This window comes from Hordeum vulgare, chromosome 1H, assembly GCF_904849725.1.
Source record: "Hordeum vulgare subsp. vulgare chromosome 1H, MorexV3_pseudomolecules_assembly, whole genome shotgun sequence".
Lineage (NCBI taxonomy): Eukaryota > Viridiplantae > Streptophyta > Magnoliopsida > Poales > Poaceae > Hordeum > Hordeum vulgare.
The window spans coordinates 479969774-479977322 of NC_058518.1; positions in this window are offsets into that span (position 1 = coordinate 479969774).

The window sequence follows — 7549 nt, forward strand, 5'->3', positions numbered from 1 at the left end:
TCTAAATGAAAGCTAGCCACATCCGAAAACAAATAATATTTTCTTTCAAATATATATAACAAACAATCATACAGGTAAGAAAACGATACAAGTAACTATCTAAATCATATAAATAATATTTTCTTTTACATAAAGGATAAGAACAACATGTTTACCAAGGTGGTGCTGGCGATGGGACGGCGCGGGCGATCGATGACGGTGAGGACGGGGACGGGAAGACATTAAGTAAACTACACCTACACATATGCAAACTAATAAGTTAATTTAACCTCAAATTGCATATAAATAAAATAAAACTCTCACATAATTACTTCCCAAATTAAAACCCACAAATCACTATAACTATAGAGCATGAAATAAGCTAAACTAGCAAAGAGAGATGAAAGAATAAAGTTGCTATCCTTTTAGAACCCTTGGATAAATGGGGTGCCGTAACTCTTGACAAATCTTGACAAAAATGAAGGATCAACTCGAGTTTGGGGAAGGAAAGAGAGAGGAGAGAAAGCTTATATTCGGGCTGGAAGAAGCAGAGGTTTATATAGTGAATCCTTTAGTCCCGGTTGAATATAACAACAGGGAATACATGTCTGTCTTTAGTACCGGTTGGTGATACCAACCGGGACTAAAGGGGCTCGTATGGGCTGCAGCCTGCCACAACCCCTTTAGTCCCGATTGGTATCACCAAATGGGATTGAAGGTCTCATTCCAACCAGGACTAAAGATGGTCGTGCCCCCATCCTCTTCTAGCCATTAGAATCGGGACTAATGCTCACACTAGTCCCGGGCCCAAACCGGACCGGGAAAGCTCCGCACGAAAGATATGTTTTCCACTAGTGGTAGGATGGGAAATGCGGTGCCCGCGCCGTATCACGTCCAAGAAGCCCTGTCCGGCTATACGTGTCATGCGTATGCCACGCTCTCATACGCGGTGTGGACGTTTACGGTCGAACCCTTTCAGGCGGCGAACGCGTTCACCTTACCCTAACCCCGCCTTCGCCCGCATCACTATGACGCAGACAACTGAGCGCCATTACTCCAGAGCAGACTGCCGTAACGTCCCATCGATGCCGAATTGTCCCATAGATCGCCGTATTGGCGCGTGGGTTCGCGCGCTGCGTCGGTCCACGCACGACATCAATTCAAATGCCGCCATCGATCCGCCCGGCTTTGCACGCCACAGAACGCCATTAATGGCCTCCAACCACCACTGTCATTTGCCTCCCCCACTTGCCGCTATATCTAAAAGATTTGATTGCAAGATCTAAAGATATACCTTCAAGCACTCAACTCCCCAGAAACGGTGCCAGAAAAGATCTTCGTTGACGGGATGTGAGTGCCGCTTACCTAGCCTCCCTGGTAACGGCGCCAGAAAAGAGCTTCATGTCTACTACACAACCTTCTTCTTGTAGACTTGTGTTGGGCCTCCAAGCGCAGAGTTTTGTAGGACAGTAGCAAGTTTCCCTCAAGTGGATGACCTAAGGTTTATTAATTCGTGGGAGGCGTAGGATGAAGATGGTCTCTTTCTTAAGCAACCCTACAATCAAATAACAAAGAGTCTCTTGTGTCCCCAATACACCCAATATAATGGTAAATTGTATAGGTGCACTAGTTCGGCGAAGAGATGGTGATACAAGTATAATATGGATGGTAGATATAGGTTTTTGTAATCTAAAAATATAAAAACAGCAAGGTAACAAATAGTAAACAGCGAGCAAAACGTTGTATAAATGCTTGGAAACAAGGCCTAGGGTCCATACTTTCACTAGTGCAAGTTCTCTCAACAATACTAAGATAGTTGAATCATATATAAATCCCTCACGTGCGACAAAGAGTTCACTCCAAAGTCACAAATAGCGAAGAACAAACGAAGAAATTATTGTAGGGTACGAAACCACCTCAAAAATATCTTTTTTGATCAACCTTATGAGCTATCCATATAAGTGTCACGAACAGCCCTAGAGTTCGTACTAAAATAACACCTTAAGATACACATCAACCAAAACCCTAATGTCACCTAGATACTCCAATGTCAGCACAAGTACCCATGGGCATGATTATACGATGTGCATCACATAATTTCAGATTGATCATGTTCAATCCAACACAAAGAACTTCAAAGAGTGCCCCAAAGTTTCTACCGGAAAGTCAAGACGAAAACATGTGCCAACCCCTATGCATAGATTTCCAAGGTCACGGAACCCGCAAGTTGATCACCAAAACATACATCAAGTGGATCAATAGAACATCCTATTGTCACCACGGATATCCCATCGCAAGACATACATCAAGTGATCTCAAATCCTTAAAGACTCAATCCGATAAGAAAACTTCAAAGGGAAAACTCAATTCATCACAAGAAGATGAAGAGGGGAAAACTCCATATGATTCATCTATATTAATAAAGCCCGCGATACATCAAGATCGTGCCATCTCAAGAATAAGAGAGAGAGAGAGAGAGAGAGAGAGAGAGAGAGAGAGAGATTGAACACATAGCTACTAGTACATACCCTCATCCCCGAGGACGATTACTCACACATTATCATGGTGAGAAAGAGAGATTTGTTGATGGAGAGGTGCAGCCCCCGAAGAGATGGAGGCGATGGCGGCCACGACACTGGCGACGGGCGGCGGCCCCTTGCCCCTCCTTCTTCCTTGATCTTGGTGCTGCAATGCAGGAGCCTCTCCCCTTCTTGGAGGCTGCCAAGGGAGAGGCAAATTCGTGGCTCTTGGTGGCCCTACCAAAATTAGGGTTTTCTCTCCTTATATGTGCCTCTGTGGTGCTCTATGGCCCTTCGATGTATGGATCCTTGATCCAATGGCTCTCAGGCACCTCTAGAACCTTCCTAGGGGCTCCTCACAACCCTCATGAGTCTTCAAAGTCGTGGCTTGGACGAATATATCACATATGTTAAGAGTTGGACTGAATCACGTCAACAATTCTCGTGATCCCGTAATTAGATATTTTCCTTTAGTAAAACGGGTCTGCAGATCGCATACGAACTCCGTTTTGGACGAATTTGTATTACAGAATCATTGCCATAAAATTCCCCATGCTTTCCTAGTTTTATCTTTTTCCAGTTGATGCCGTCTTCGGGGGTAAAACTGACGATCTCCAAAAACTGTTTATGGACAGATTTCAGGAGAGTCAGAGTCCTCGTTCAACAAGTCTCCTTTTGCGTTTTTTTGACAATGTCTAATTAATTCCTACAAATCAAAGTGTGAAACAAGAACTTGTGCAATTTTGCAACCATTAATAGGTTAGTCCCAAAAAATAATATAAAGTTGTAGTAAAATGATTGTAAAACATCCAAGAATGATAATATAACAACATGAAACAAGCAAAAATTATAGATACGTTGGAGACGTATCACCAAGTTAATGCAAAATGAGAAGAAAAAACATGATAGATTAACCTTAGTGTTAGGGATCCATCTTCCACTCTTTTCAATAGCCCTATTGGAATTGATCCAGTAAGTTGGTTACCTCTCAAATCTCTAAGGAAACAAAGGAGAGTTCTCTTCAAAATGAGTGTCATAAATATATGTGTTTCGAGTTGCTATTGACCGAAGGGTGCATTACAAAAGGAATAAATAATAGTTATACTATTCATGACATAACAAAAATCATGGTTCCGAATTGCTTACATCACAACGAGAGAGGGTACTTGTGATAGGATATGAGGAATTGATCCGGTCAATTTCTTATGTGATAAATAACTGAAATAAGTGATTTGCATATGAAATGTTTGAACTTCACTAACAAGCTTAAGTATGAAAGTTTGTGCACTGAAATATCTACTTACAAATGTTGAACGGTTGTAAGATTGCCAAAATAAGATGATGTATCGCCGCTCAAACCACCATATGACATATTTTTGTAGAAATACATAAGAAATGAAGAAATCTAGTTAGTTTGAACTATTGTTTGGAGTGCATACCGAGAATAAAATTCACCTTACATGCTTGTAATTGTTGGAGGACTAGAAATAGGATAGCTACAGTTCCAACCATCCCATGCAAATGTTTTAGGAGCACATGGGTCACCCGCCCAGTTCTTCTTCACATGATACTTGTTCTTGATTGCAGTGATGGCATACACTTTTTCAATAAGACAAGACAAAAAATATACTTAATCAGATCATGTGCATTTTATGTATCAAGATCATTTTATTTTGTGTATTGAGATTAGTTCAACTTATGAACCGATGACTCATGCATAATGATTGCAAATTTAAAATAATTCGAGATCTTTCAAAGAGCCCACTAACATTCACATTCAAAATTTCTACAAATCACGAGAGCGAGAGAGGACTAGAAATGGGATAGCTGCAATTCAAACCATCCCATGCAAATGTTTTAGGAGCACATGGGTCACCCTCCTAGTTCTTATTCACATGATACTTGTTCTTGATTGCAGTGATGGCATACAATTTTTCAATAATACAAGACAAAAAATATATACTTAATCACATCATGTGCATTTTATGTATCAAGATCATTTTATTTTGTGTAGTGAGATCAGTTCAACTTATGAACCGATGAATCATGCATAATGATTACAAATTTAAAATAATTTGAGATCTTTCAAAGAGCCCACTAACATTTACATTCAAAATTTCTACACATCATGAGAGGGAGGGAGGGAGGGAGGGAGGGAGGGAGGGAGGGAGGGAGGGAGAGAGAGAGAGAGAGAGAGAGAGAGAGAGAGAGGGAGGAGGGATGTGTAGTGCCCCATATGTAAACCTTGCCATATTTGGAACCAATTACATGTGGGTCCACCTTGTCAGTGATTTGATGTATCCAATTGTGCCATGACCTCATGTGGTGTCCCTTGTTTATTATTTTTCCTTCCTTCCCATGCATGCATGCATAGCATATCATTGCATGCTCTTGTCTTGTGGTTGCCATATGATCTTAGCAATTCATGTGGTGGTGGTGATCTTGTGGTTAGCTACATTGTGATGCATGTGACCTTGTATATGTGATGAGGTGCTGCTATGATGTCATGTGTTGGAGTACTAAGAGTAGTGGTGTTTGTCATATTTTTTCAATACCTCTATTTACTTGCAAACCCTTTTCTCTCTTCACTCTCAAGTTCAAAATTCCACCTTATTATCTCTGCTTTAAAAATGCCTTTTGTTTAGGGAGTAATGTGAGTGTGTAGTTGTGCTAGCTTGGTGATTTTTAAGAGTGTTTTAAGCAGGTGCAATGATAACAAAACAGAGGCATTAATTCTGTTTTGTGAAATATTATTTGCTCCTGAAAATCATGATCTTATTTTTATTATTTAGGTCATATTTTTCTATGACCAAGGGATATTTTCTTTTGAATTTATTCCCACCAGTTTGCTTGTTTTATTTCTTTTCCCTTCTGGTTTTTCTTTATTTGGAAAGGCCACTGGGGTCTTTCTTATATTTGGCGCGAGTGGGCTTCCTCTCCCTGGCGCTCCTTTCCCTTCCTCCCCGCGCGTGAGGCCCATGCGCTTTCGCTCTTCTTCCCGACGGTGTCTACACCCCCCCGCGCACCTTTCCGTCAGGCATAGAAAGAGAGGAAGTTGACGCCGTGCACAAACGTCGAGGTCCCCCCCATATAAGCTGGGCGTCCGAGCCTCCTCCTCTCTCTAGGGTTTCCTCTCTCCCTCTCCTGCCGCCGCCACCTCTCTTTTCCCCCTCCATCTCTCCCTTCCTCCCCTGGTGAGTTCTCTGTAGTCTGTAGGCAGAGAGAGAAGGGAAGGTTCGTCGCCGTCTACGCCGCCTTCGTCGCCGTCCGGCAAGGCCGCCATGTCCAGGAGATTGGTGGTGCGTCCCGCGACCCATTCCCGGCGTTAGGAGCACCGGAGAGTGCCCTCACCGGCGAGCACGAGCTCGTCTACGTCGCGGACCCGAAGCCCCTTCAACCTGTTCGGTTATGCTTCGAGGAGATCTTCATCGCCGGCCTGCTTCCTCTCCGTTGCCTCTTCCTCCGAACAGACCTCTCCTTCCTTCCCAAAGGTGAGGAGCAACCTCCCTTTCCTTCTCCTCCTCGGTTCCATCTCAAATCCGGCGAGAACGTGTGCGCGTACTTCTCTGTAGTGGCAGATCGCGAGCAGTAGCAGGTTCTCGGTTGTGGTGCAGCAGTGAGCGTTGCACGTGTAAGAGCGTAGGTAGGCGATCCCCGCGTAGCCGACGAGCAGTGGCATTGTGTAGGGCGCAGCAGAGACGTGCTCGTCGTCTTCTATCGCCGGCGAGCAGCATAGCTGCATCTCTGTCAGTCAAGTGCAGGGACAGACAGCAGACCTACCTGTTCTTGTTCGATCCTCCTCTCTATCTAGTCTTCGTAGCGTAGCGTAGTGGTGCGGTGCCTGGATGTGGATCAGGTGGTCGTGGGATCGATTCCCCGCGGCACCACACATAACCCCCTTTTTATTTCCCTTTGTTTGCACCATAGCACAGTAGCTACACTAAGCTACCATACCAAGCAGTGTCCCTCTGTTCTGTCGATAAGTTGGCAAGCATCAGGGTGGATTGGGCCTTGGGGTTGATCCAGGGGCACTGGGGTTTGAATCCCAGGCCAGCCCTTTTGTATTTTTTTGTTTACCTTTCTTTCTTTCTTATTTTGTCTCTCTGTTTTTATTTGCTACACCTTGTGCCTGATTTATAGACATGAAGGAGTGCATCTTATCTTTCTTTTCCTGTCCAATAGTTATAGTGGTGTAGGTAAGCTATGTGAGTGTGGTGTATGTGTTGGTATGTGTGTATGCATGGTGGCATGTATGTGAGTGTGTGGTGAAGCTAGCCTAAGTGAGTGTGTAGATGCACTAGTGTCATGCTTACATGGTGTAGTGTGATAGGTTTTGTGTGCATATATAACTTGTGGTGCATGTGGTGTGAGGAACACCCCCCACATGAACATAGTTCATGTACTTCTAATTTGTGAGCATGTGTTTGTGGTGGATGAGCTCCCTACTTGAGTGATCTAAATAGATGCAATATTTAGTGTGGTCCAAGAACATGTTTTTATGTGTGTGTGTGTGTGGGACACCCCACCTTTGCAATCAAAGCTATGCACCTTCACATGTCCATATGTGAGAGGGCATGGTGATTTATATGTGTGGATGGCTTGGTAGAAGTGGTTGTGAGGTTGATGTGCATGACACAAACATGGGGTTCAAACCCCCATGTCACTTTGTCATTGTGCACATGAGCTCAACCTTTGTAGTTGTTGTTATGGTGGAACTACATGAGATGATGCCCCATTCACTAGGCATGATTTGAAGTAGTTTCCTCTTCCTTAATTTGTGGTCACTTGTTCCAAGTAAGTGCCCACATATTATATATGATTTTGGGGTAAAAACTCCCAAGGAATCCAGTGGTGAAGTTAGTTTTTCCATTGGGATACTTTATGGAGTTGACATATTCAGATTTGTTGCAAGTTTGCTCTTTGTTTCCATGGAATAGGTGGAGCCCAAGGGCATGAGCTTTTGTGTGATAGTAGTAGGGGTTTTGCTCTACACCATAGTGGTGTCATTTATCACTTGGTGTTATTTGTGTGCAAACTATGCCTAGACAAAG